Source organism: Salvia hispanica, chromosome 1 (assembly GCF_029641045.1).
Source record: "Salvia hispanica isolate PSC_SH4W2 chromosome 1, Shi_PSC_v1, whole genome shotgun sequence".
Lineage (NCBI taxonomy): Eukaryota > Viridiplantae > Streptophyta > Magnoliopsida > Lamiales > Lamiaceae > Salvia > Salvia hispanica.
In genome coordinates this window covers 66,284,195-66,296,288 of record NC_142692.1, presented here as the reverse complement: position 1 = coordinate 66,296,288, position 12,094 = coordinate 66,284,195, and the positions used below count along the sequence as shown (strand labels likewise).

General features: G+C 41.4%; 2 pseudogenes; both read left to right on the top strand.

Annotated features, from left to right (window-relative positions):
- The first annotated feature begins 625 nt into the window (after positions 1-625).
- LOC148934436 (uncharacterized) lies at positions 626-1,746 on the top strand (annotated as a pseudogene).
- A 2,670-nt stretch (positions 1,747-4,416) lies between these two features.
- LOC125217860 (ABC transporter C family member 3-like) lies at positions 4,417-11,346 on the top strand (annotated as a pseudogene).
- The last annotated feature ends 748 nt before the right edge of the window (positions 11,347-12,094 follow it).

Genomic DNA, 12,094 nt, shown 5'->3' with positions numbered 1-12,094 from the left:
GAACAGCAGAATGAGGAGGAACGTTTGGTCGAGAGTCGCGATCCTCCGGGGAGGCAGCCTTCGATCGCGATGACGAAAGGGAAGCGGAATGTACTTCCGCCGGTCAAGTTAGGCGACTATGCGCCTAAGTAGAATAGGTTTCGGTTAATATCTTTTGATTAGATTTTATTTCCTTTTTGAGACATTAATATTTTGATTATTTATTTTCTGTAAGTGTCGAGCATATCATAAGCTCCGTTTCGGATTTTCTTTGTTGATTCTTTCCCGAGATGAATAGGATTAGGTCGAATCAACCCTAGGGTCCTTAGTCTATAAATAGGGTATTCATTCGTAGCTTCCAATCAATGAGAATAATATTTTTGCCCAATTATCTTGTGACTCAAGTAAAAGTCTTATTATCTTGCTGCCCGACAGAAGGCTCTTCCGCGCGCAGCCATTCTTGATCTCCATCGACCCCTTCGAAGGGCGTCGGAACTCTTCGAGGCCGCCGAGCGACGCCACCGGCCTCCGTTAAGGAATTCAAACCTTAACATCTGGTGCTTTCACGTGTATACTCATGAAGCGCTTTAACAACAACGAAAAAGGAACGTGGGGCGCCCCATGACCCGACTCTTTTCCGAACGGAATGTCGCGACGACAACAACCTGCTGCCCATCGCGAGTTCGCGGGTGGTCCACACCCACAAGTGGATGATAACGACATGGAAGGTAGATTCACGGAGGAGACTCATCACGATGACCCCGTCGGTCACAAGCTGGATAAGTTATTGGATAGATTCGATAAATTTGATGTTTGGAGGGATGAGACTGACCGGAAGTTCGAGAATCTCGATCTAAGCTTCGGCCGTGATGGGGAGTCACCATCCGGGTTCGACGACGACGACGACTGGGAATATGAGGATAATCGACGCCGGAAGACTGGAGATAAGGGTTTTCGTGTACAAAACCCTAATTTGGGGAACCGCGATTTTCCGATGGGAGAACGAGGGCGCCGTGATAACAGGGGCCGCACCGGGGTTGGGTGGGAACCTCAGGGGTACCGCTACGCTCGGTACCAAACCGGAGGGTACGATCAGCCATTCGACCGACCGCCATCGTGTTGGGACCCTCCCCAACGATTTCAAGCTAATCTTGCGGGGTTTGAAAAACCGCAAAGAGTGAAGATGCATCCGCCTCGCTTTGATGGATCAGACGCTACAAATTGGCTGTTGAGGGTTCAGTACTATTTCGATCATGTGATGATGCCTGAAGCTCAATGTCTACATTATGCAGTCATGTTGTTTGACCCGCCAGCTGCGGAATGGGTCTTTAATTACTGTGCTAATAATGACTTTGTGACCTGGTCCGATTTTCTGGAGGATGTGCGCCACCGAGCTTCTAGAATTATTATGGACTAAACGCCAAATTGACTCAAACAGGGACGGTGCTGGAATACCATGATACTTTCGAGAAATACCTGAACTGTGTTAAAGGAATCCCAGAGTTAGAGTTATTCACACTCTTTGTGGCAGGGCTTAAGCCGGATATGCAGGAGCGCTTACAGCTTCATCGACCCGCCTCCCTCGCGGAAGCCATGGCAATGGCCTTGGAGTTTGCAGATATGCAGGCGGATCGAGCACCCCTGCCGCAGTCAATTAGTAATACACGACGCCAGTGGCAGAACCGAGAGGGCAAAGGGATTTCAGGATCAAACCCAACCCATCCGACGCCCCAAACCGCAGCTGCATCAGTCGCAACGTCCGGTTAACCAAGCCGACCAGCCGGTCAACAACGACAGCCACCTATACTGGTGTCGCGCGCTGAGAAAGCGGAACGTTCATGCCTGGGCCTCTGTTGGCATTGCCCGGAGAAATGGGTGATTGGCCATGTTTGCGCGAAAAGATTACTCTGTTACGCCGATGACGATGAGGAGTTCGAAGCAGGGGCGTTGGAGGACGTGCGTCCGGAAGAGATCACAACTCCGGACGTGGTCCACTATAATACGATGTAGGAGGACCACCGCTCACTGCCGCTAAGGGTGATGGGTTTACTACATCAAAAAGAAGTTTACATCTTCATTGATACTGGCAGTGATAGGGACTTCTTACATCCAGCGATTGCAGAGCAACTACACTTACCACTGTCCCCTATCCGCCCTTTTCGAGTTATCGTTGGGAATGGTGAGGCGCTTCTCTGCTCACATGTGTCGAAACAAACAAAGCTCGAAATTCAGGGAACGACATTCCTCGTGGACCTTCACATTTTGCCTATCCACGGTCCCGACATTGTTTTGGGGATGGACTGGCTCGAATCATTGGGGAAAGTTACAGCGGACTTCGCAGGCAAGACTTTGGAATTTACGCAGGGGAGCAAACCTATAGTGTTGAAGGGTATTATTCCTCCACCGCGTCGGGTTCACTTTCAGGCTCTGACTTCGTCACTGTCGGCGACGGAGGATTTAGAATGTTATGAAATATTGTTACTAGAACCAGAGGATCAGTCGACAACGTCAACTCGCAGCGAGGAGTTTCCGTCGAATTTACCGAAGGGTGTGGCAGACGTCCTAGAGAAGTTCCGAGACATATTTGGCCTTCCCGAGGGCCTGCCGCTGCAACGTGCGTCGGATCATCGTGTCCATCTGCTCCCGGGAACTCGCCCGGTGAACGTGCACCCATATCGCTATCCTTATTTTCAAAAAAATGAGATCAAGCGACAGGTCCGCGACATGTTGGAACAGGGTATCATTCGACGGAGCAGTAGCCCATTCTCATCGCTAGTTTTATTGATCCGCAAGAAAGACGGCACTTTTCGTTTCTGCATCGACTACCGCGCCTTGAATGCAGCGTCGGTGCCTGATCATTTTCCCATACCAACGGCAGACGAACTCTTTGATGAACTGGGGAAGGCGCGGGTCTTCACTAAGTTGGATTTGCGTTCAGGCTATCATCAGATCCGGATGCACGACCAAGATATTTACAAGACAACTTTTCATACCCATGACGGCCATTTCGAGTTTCTGGTGATGCAATTCGGGTTGACGAATGCACCGTCTACTTTTCAGGCGACGATGAACACAATTTTCCAGCCTTTGTTACGGAAATTTGTCATTGTTTTCTTTGACGATATATTGGTCTACAGCCCGTCAGAGGAGCTCCACATGAAGCATCTGGATTCGGTCTTGGCGGTACTTCGCGAGCACCACTTCTTTGTTAAATTATCGAAGTGCTCTTTCTGCAGCCCCACGGTGGAGTATTTGGGCCATTTAATAGGCGATGGATTACTAAAGGCGGATCCGACAAAGATAGAATCTATGACAGCTTGGCCTATGCCGAAGAACGTGAAACAGTTGAGAGGTTTTCTCGGGTTAACGGGGTATTACCGTCGTTTTATAGCAGGATATGCGGTGATTGCTGCCCCGTTGACCGATCTATTAAAGAAAGATGTGTTCGCCTGGTCCTCGGAGGCTGAGGCGAGCTTCGCCAATCTCAAGCAGGCTATGACAACGGCCCCAGTGCTTCGCTTACCCGACTTTGAACACCCTTTTTGTATTGAGACTGATGCGTCGGATGTGGGCATCGGCACAGTGTTATTGCAGGACAACCACCCAATCGCGTTTTTCAGTAGGAAGCTTGGACCGCGTCGTCGGGTGGCTTCAACTTATCACAAGGAACTATACGCTATTGTAGAGGCAGTCCAGAAGTGGCGTCAGTACCTTCTCGGTCGGGAATTCATCATTCGAAGCAACCAAAAGAGCCTTAAGGAACTCTTGTTGCAGGTGGTCCAGACTCCTGACCAACAATTATATGTTCGCAAGCTCATGGGTTACAAATTCATCATTGAATATAAGAAGGGCAGCTTGAATGCCGCGGCCGACGCTCTATCCCGGCGTGAGGATGCCCTGAAGGCCGACTCTGACCGCAGCAGATTCGAGAGTGAGATCGATGAAGCTGCGGCCGCACACGATTGCGCACTCCTGACGGTGGCGGCCCACCCGGTTCCCCATCTGTTATACTTGTTGCGCTGCGAGACTATCTCTTCTCCGGAGATGAGAGAGATTACGAAGGCAATTAGAGCAGGGACGACCCCACCGCATTTATTGTTGGTCGATGGGCTGGTGTACTACAACAGACGGATTTATGTGAGTGCACGCTCGTCGGCAAGAACACCGATCATGACGGAGTACCACAGTTCTCCTTCTGCGGGTCACCCGGGTTATGAACGTACGTTTCGAAGAATTGCTGGTGGTTTTTATTGGGCAAATATGCGGAAGGAGGTTCGCAAGTTTGTTGAGGCGTGTGTGACTTGTCAAACCACCAAGCATTCAATGTAGAAACCCGCTGGATTGCTGCAGCCTTTACCTATCCCGACGCAGGTATGGGACGAGGTTTCTATGGATTTCATCACGGGACTACCACAGTCAAGGGGGTATACGACGATAATGGTGGTGGTTGATAGGTTGTCAAAATACGCTCATTTCGCCCCTCTGCCAAGCCGATTTGATGCGTTGAGGGTGGCGCAGCTGTTCGTCACCACCATTGTGCGTCATCATGGTTTTCCTAAGAAGTTAGTTTCAGATCGGGATTCAGTGTTCTTAAATGACGTTTGGGAGGAGCTGATGCGTTTGAGTGGCACCAAACTGAATTTCTCAACGGCCTATCACCCCCAATCTGATGGGCAGACAGAGGTCCGAAACAGGGGCTGGAGCAGTATTTGAGAGCATTCACTGCGGATCGTCCGGCGAAGTGGGTGAATTTCTTGCCGTGGGCGGAACTAGCTCTAAATTGTTTTCACCATGCGAGGTTGGGCGTGTCTCCATTTAAGGTCCTCTACGGTCGCGATCCGCCGAGTTTGATCTTTCCGCCGCCGTCTGCGGCTACCCTACCTTCGGTCGCGGATTTGATACGTCAAAGGGGGAAATTATTGGTGGAGCTGAGTCACAATTTGGAGCAAGCGCAGCAGAGGATGACGGACTCGGCAAACAAGCATCGACGCCACGTCGAGTTTGCTGTGGGCGATAAGGTCCTTCTTAAGTTGCAGCCGTACCGGCAGTATTCCGTCGCACGACCGCAATCAGCCAAGTTTGCTAGGTGCTTTTACGGTCCTTTCGAAGTTGTAGAACGCAACGTCCCAGTGGCCTACATGTTGCGACTACCGGAGGGGAGTAGAATCCATAATGTTTTTCATGTAAGTTTGCTGCGAGCATTTGTGGCGGGTGAGACCGCGGAGCCTCGGTAGTGTTGCCTTCCGAATTCTTTGGGGATCGACCAGTGGTGTATCCCGTGCGAGTGTTGGATTGGCGAATGTTGTGGCATGAGCGGGAACCGAAGGAACATGTGTTGGTGCGTTGGTCAGACGGGTCAGACTCCCCAACTTGGGAGCCGTTAGAGGTAGTCAGACGTAAGTTTACCGAATGGTGCGTTTGGTCGAGAGTCGCGATCCTCCGGGGAGGCAGCCTTCGATCGCGACGACGAAAGGGAAGCGGAATGTATGTCCGCCGGTCAAGTTAGGCGACTATGCGCCTAAGTAGAATAGGTTTCGGTTAATATCTTTTGATTAGATTTTATTTCCTTTTTGAGACATTAATATTTTGATTATTTATTTTTTCTGTAAGTGTCGAGCATATCATAAGCTCCGTTTTGGGTTTTCTTTGTTGATTCTTTCCTGAGATGAATAGGATTAGGTCGAATCAACCCTATGGTCCTTAGTCTATAAATAGGGTATTCATTCGTAGCTTCCAATCAATGAGAATAATATTTTTGCCCAATTATCTTGTGACTCAAGTAAAAGTCTTATTATCTTGCTGCCCGACGGAAGGCTCTTCCGCGCACAGCCATTCTTGATCTCCGCCGACCCCTTCGAAGGGCGCCGGAACTCTTCAAGGCCGCCGAGCGACGCCACCGGCCTCTGTTAAGGAATTCAAACCTTAACAAACTAACACATATTTTCCATGTTATTATCTATAAAAGCAATAATGAAGTGGGTGATTATATATTCTTACATTGACAGGATAATTATTGAATAAAATCAGATATCTTTTCCACTAGGTTTCAGTTCCACCATAGGCCCATCACGTTTTCTGCTTCCCAAGAAAAATCACTTTCTTGACTTTTATTTTGTTAATAAAAGTCACAAACTAGGACATTTTCTTCTCTTTTTTGATTAAAAAAAAGCACAAACAAACAACAGGTACAAATGATCAACGACGACTCGTGTAGTCATGTAGGAAGTATGCAAAGCAGAGATATCAACTTACCTTGTGGTCATCATCACTTACTCCACTCCACTCCACACCACACCACACTACTAAGAAACACATATTCACAGCCAAGGGATTCCTGTCACTCTTTAATCTCACTCTATGCATTTTGAACCTCTTCTATTGGTATGCAAATGTTTGGTGTGATGAAAAGATCATAACTTTATCGGACTTGGTTGTCTCTCTATCTTTTCTTGCATGTCTATTTCTCGAATTTGAAAGAAACCAAGTATCCCATCGTTCTGAGGCTTTGGTGGGGGCTCTTCTTTTGCGTGTCTTGTAACAGACATTCTTTATTTCCAAAAAGCCAAACATTTGTCGACTCTTTTTTGGGCCTCTGATATTGTTTCAGTCCTTATGAGTTCAGTCTTCGGGAAAAGTGAGAATGAAAACACTATCCTTGAAGAATCCCTTTTAAATGGTAGTGTTAGAAATGGTGTAGAGTCTGCGACGCAAGCCAAAGGGAATAAAGACAGTGAACCTTATGGAAGTGCAGGTGTTTATAGTCTCTTTACTTTCTTGTGGATGAGCCCTTTAATCGCACGAGGGTACAAGAAAGCCTTGGATCTCGAGGATGTTCCTCAGCTTGCCGGCTTGGACACTGCTAGAGGGGCGTTTCCAGTTTTGAATGATAAGTTGGAGTCCTACGGTAGAGGGAGTAGCCGAGTCACCACAGGCATGTTCGCAAAGGGGTTGCTTTTTACTGCTTGGAGAGAAGTTGTGATTTCTGGTATTTGTGTGTTGATATACACGTTGGCTTCTAATGTTGGTCCATACCTCATTGATATCTTTGTCCAGTTCTTGAATGGAAGTAGGCATTTTGCGAATGAAGGATATATATTGGTTTCTGCGTTTACCATTGCAAAGATGTTCGAGCGCTTTGCACAGAGACATTGGTATTTTAAGGTTCAACATGCTGGTTATAGGGCAATAGCAACATTAGTTGCCAAAATATATAATAAGGGATTGACGCTTTCTAGTCAATCGAAGAATGAACATACAAATGGGGAAATTATTGATTTAATGGCAGTTGATGCTGAGAGGATTAGTGACTTCTGTTGGTATTTGCATGATCCATGAATGTTGGTACTGCGGATCACGAATCAGCTTAGCATTAATTATATTGTATAAAGATCTAGGGCTTGCTTCAATAGCTGCACTTGCTGCTACTGTTGTTATCATGCTAGCAAATGTCCCACTTGGGAAATTGGGGGAAAAATTTCAGACAGGCTAATGAAATCTAAAGATAAAAGGATGAAGGCAACTTCGGAAGTCTTGAGGAACATGAGAATCCTTAAACTTCAAGCATGGGAGTTGAGGTTTCTCTCTAGAATTCAGGAACTTAGGAGTGTAGAAACCAGGTGGTTGGCAAGATACCTTTATACCTCAGCCTTCACTGCATTTCTCTTTTGGGGTGCTCCTACATTCGTGTCTGTGGTAACTTTTGGTGCTTGCGTGTTGATGGGAATCCCACTAGAGTCGGGAAAGATACTATCTGCGGTGGCAACCTTTAGGATTCTTCAAGAGCCAATTTACAATCTGCCTGACACAATAGCCATGATTGTTCAGACCAAGGTTTCTCTGGATCGAATTGCGTCATTCCTTTCTCTTGACGACCTGCCACCAGATGTAGTAGAGAAGCTTCCATTTTGTGGTTCTGATATTACCATTGAGGTAATAGATGGATATTTTTCTTGGGATGTATCATCTCCTAGTCCTACGTTGAGAGATATTAATTTTAGAGTGTCGCGTGGAATAAGGGTTGCAGTTTGTGGCAAGGTTGGTTTTGGCAAGTCTAGCTTACTTTGTAGCGTTTTGGGCGAAATACCAAAAATATCTGGAGAGGTTAATCTTTCAGGAACAAAGTGGAAAAATAGAAGAAATGGATACAAAGTGGAAAAATAGAAGAAAATATATTGTTCGGTAAGGAAATGGATAGACAGCGATACAATAGAGTCCTTGAAGCATGCTCTCTGAATAAATGGGGATCAAACTGTTACTGGTGAGAGGGGAATCAACATGAGTGGTGGACAGCAGAGGATACAGATTGCGCGAGCTCTTTACCAAGATGCCGATATTTATATATTTGATGATCCATTCAATGCTGTGGATGCACATACATGCACTCATCTTTTCAATGTAAGCGCAACTTATTCTTCATTTCTATTGTTAATATATACTACTCCACTATTTATATATTTGAGAAGGTATTATACCTTTTCCCATTTTAAAGAGGTATTTTTACCTCTCCATCAATGGAGAGGTAAAATCATGTAACCACCATATTTACCTTCTTTTCATAAAAAATCATTCTCCAAGGGAGAAGGTATTTAAGAAGATATTACACTTTATGTTTTTTTAATGCTTTTGTACTACTATTTTTTTAAAATGATATACCTTTCTATATACATTTTATCTTTGGAGTTGAGTGATTTTTAGAACAATAATGCTATGCGGCCACAATGTGGCTGGCCACACGGTGGTATTTCTGTAAATAATTGCAAAAGTAATATAATAAAATAATAGTTTTAGATAGTGCTTAGGTAGTTTTACACGATCACCATTTCCTTCCAATTTTGAGAGAGAATACATATTTAATTTCAAATTAAATGTTGAAACTAATCTCCGTCTTTGCTAATTACAAACTCTATTTCCCAAAAAATAATTATTATCGGATCCTAATGAAGTATGTACGTTTATTGCACAATTAATCTTGAACTAATGTAGCAGGTACGTTTCTTGCATATCAGAAATTTTCCATTATAATTAAATAATATTTTCACTTAGGAAAGTTCCATTATAGTCGAGGTAATTAACATTTTTTCACTCTTAATTTACTTGCTTTCTTACTTTACTCTTTACTTTATTTACTTCTTTTAGTAAACATTTATTCCCTTCGTCCTACAAGAATATACATTTTTTTCCTTTTTGATTTAGTTCAACAAGAATATGCACTTTTTAATTTTGGAAATTATTTTTTCTCTAGTGACCTGAGATCCATTCTCTGCTAATAATATTTTAATTACTTTTTTTCTCTACCCCTCTCTTATTATACTAATTTTATATTAAAATCGAGACGATCCCAAAATGCATATTCTGTAAGGCTTTAAGCCAGAAAGAGTATTTTAACGGATTGAATAACATTTACTGTAACACTCCAAAATGGATAAGTCTAATCATATGATTACAATTAAATTATACTAGTAACTACAATTCTAAAAAATAATGCTCCATCTGTTCCTGAAAATTTGTTACTTATTTTCTTTTTCGTCCGTCCCTAAAAATTTGTCACCTTTCACTTTTACCATTTTTGATAATGGATCTCACATTTCACTAACTCATTCTCACTCATTATATTATAAAACTAATATATAAAAGTAGGACCCACATGCCACTAACTTTTTCAATCTATTTTTTTTTTATATTTCTTAAAACTCGTGCCGAATCAAATGGTGTCAAATTATTAAGAACGGTGGGAATAATAAGAATAAGTACTACTAGTAAATTAAAGTAACAGAAATGGCTATAGTTTGATATCGTGTAGCATAATGTCATTAATTAATATATTTAATTATAAATTTATATACTCCTTTGTAGTTTATTATATACATTAATATTAAGTAACATTATGGTGTATGAAGTTATTATGATGAATTCTTCTTAATCAAATTATTATAATATGGGGTAGTATCTTAAATTAATATTAATAATACGTATTTGTATTAATTTTGTATAAAAGTTATTATTAATGATTATGATATTACGTATAGTATATATATTGGTACTCCTATATATTTACTTATTATATTTATGATGTATTGAATTATTATAAATTATTAACAAATTTTAAAAATATTGCATGTTAAGACTGAATGAAATCCCAAATTTACAATTGAATTTAATATCAATAGAACGATTAGTAGAATTTGAGATGGATTGGACATCTCACTCATCTCAATGAATACCAAGACTAAATGAAATACCAAGTTGCTCAATTAAATATAAAATCAAATTATATTTCCAGTTATTAAACTGATTTTAAGATTAAACTATTGAATTTAATATTAAATTTAAATTTACAATCGTTCACTCGAAATTAGCATAAACTGAAATTTCCAATTGTTTAATTGAATTGAATAACAATTGAATGAAATTTACTAGTATTAACTAAAATACAGACTACATTACAAACTTATAACATTAAAGCGGAATATAAAAATGTAAGTCAATAGTAGTATTTATTTTCAATTAAATATACTAGTGATATTACTTTTAATTGGAAATGCCTTACTATTTTAATATTCCGTTTCCACTGCCTTATGTATATTAAGTCAAATACTCTGACTAAGACGAAATAAAATTTTAGAAAATAAGAGAAGAAATCATTACTAGTATATAGTGTATATAGAAAGCAGCAAATGTTTCTGGATGATTTAAAGCACAGGGTAAAATAGTCATGGAATTTTGATACGTGCATTAAATTTGATTGTAAAATCTGATTATGGCGAAATCATAATGTGGCTATTTAGCAACACCCTTTTTAGAAAGATATGTTATATTTTTTGAAAAGGTATAAACATGATATATACTTTTCATTTACCTTCTCCCCTTGGCGTTGCTCTAATATCGAGTTCAATTTGAATAATTTGGCTTCATTGATAAACCAACCCACTAAATCATTATGTAATTCTCATATTACTTGATTCTATCATTGTATGTAACCCAATTTTGACTTTTTTGGTGCTAATTTTGACTTTTTAATGAGGTTTTTTACTTTTTAATTGAATTTTGCATAGGCCCAAAACTAAACCAGCCCACCCCAATAATTCTAACCCATTTAATATTTAATTAAAATGAAAAACTAAACCCTAATTCAACCAACGGCTACTCCTTCCACAATCTGCCGCCCAGCCACTCGCCGCCGCCGCCAGCAGCCCAGCACCCTTCAGCCGCTCCTATTTATAATCTGCCTCCTAAACCCCACTCAGCCACCGCCCAGCCACTTGTGTAAGTGGAGATCAAGAGGATGGAGCAATGGAGGATGAAGATGAAATGGATGCCGATGATAGTGATGATGATGAACTAGAAGACTATGTTGAGCTTGATGATTGATGTCTATTGAGCTTATCATGGTTTTATGTTTTGTTGAACACTTGAACTAAAGACTTTAATTACTAGACTTTTATATAATTGCTTTCTATTTTATGCTTTATTACATATTTTTAGAGTTTTTAATGTTATATTTTTATTATTTTCTAATTTTTTGAATTATATATGAATATATAAATATTAATTTATATATTTAATTAATGACCGCTATATCCCGCCATACCGATACGCCATATCCCTGTGGCATTTCTCGGGCGAACCGCCATGGACTGCCATACTGCTTTGACTCTATCAATGATAAACTAACCCACTAAATCATTATGTAATGCTCATATTACTTGAGTCTATCACTCTATGTAACTTCTTATGCTTATTTTCCATGAATGGGGACAGCTAACACACATTTCCATGATATTATCTACAAAACCAATAAAAAAGTGGACCTTTTTAATCTAAACTCTCACATGATAACATAATTATTGAACAAAATCAGATAGCCTTTCCTCTTGGTTTCCTCCAACTTTTCAATTTCCACCATAGCCTTGCCCACCAAGTTTTTTGCTGCCCAAGCAAAACATCACTTTCTTGACTTTTATCTTGTTAATAATGGTGGGACAAAACTATGACTAAAGCACTATCTTTTCTTCTCCCTTTCTACAGGGAAATCACAATCAAACAAAATTTGCAAATTATCAACGACGACTCGTTTGCTATTGGATGGATGATGCATTGATGAACTCAAGTAGTATAT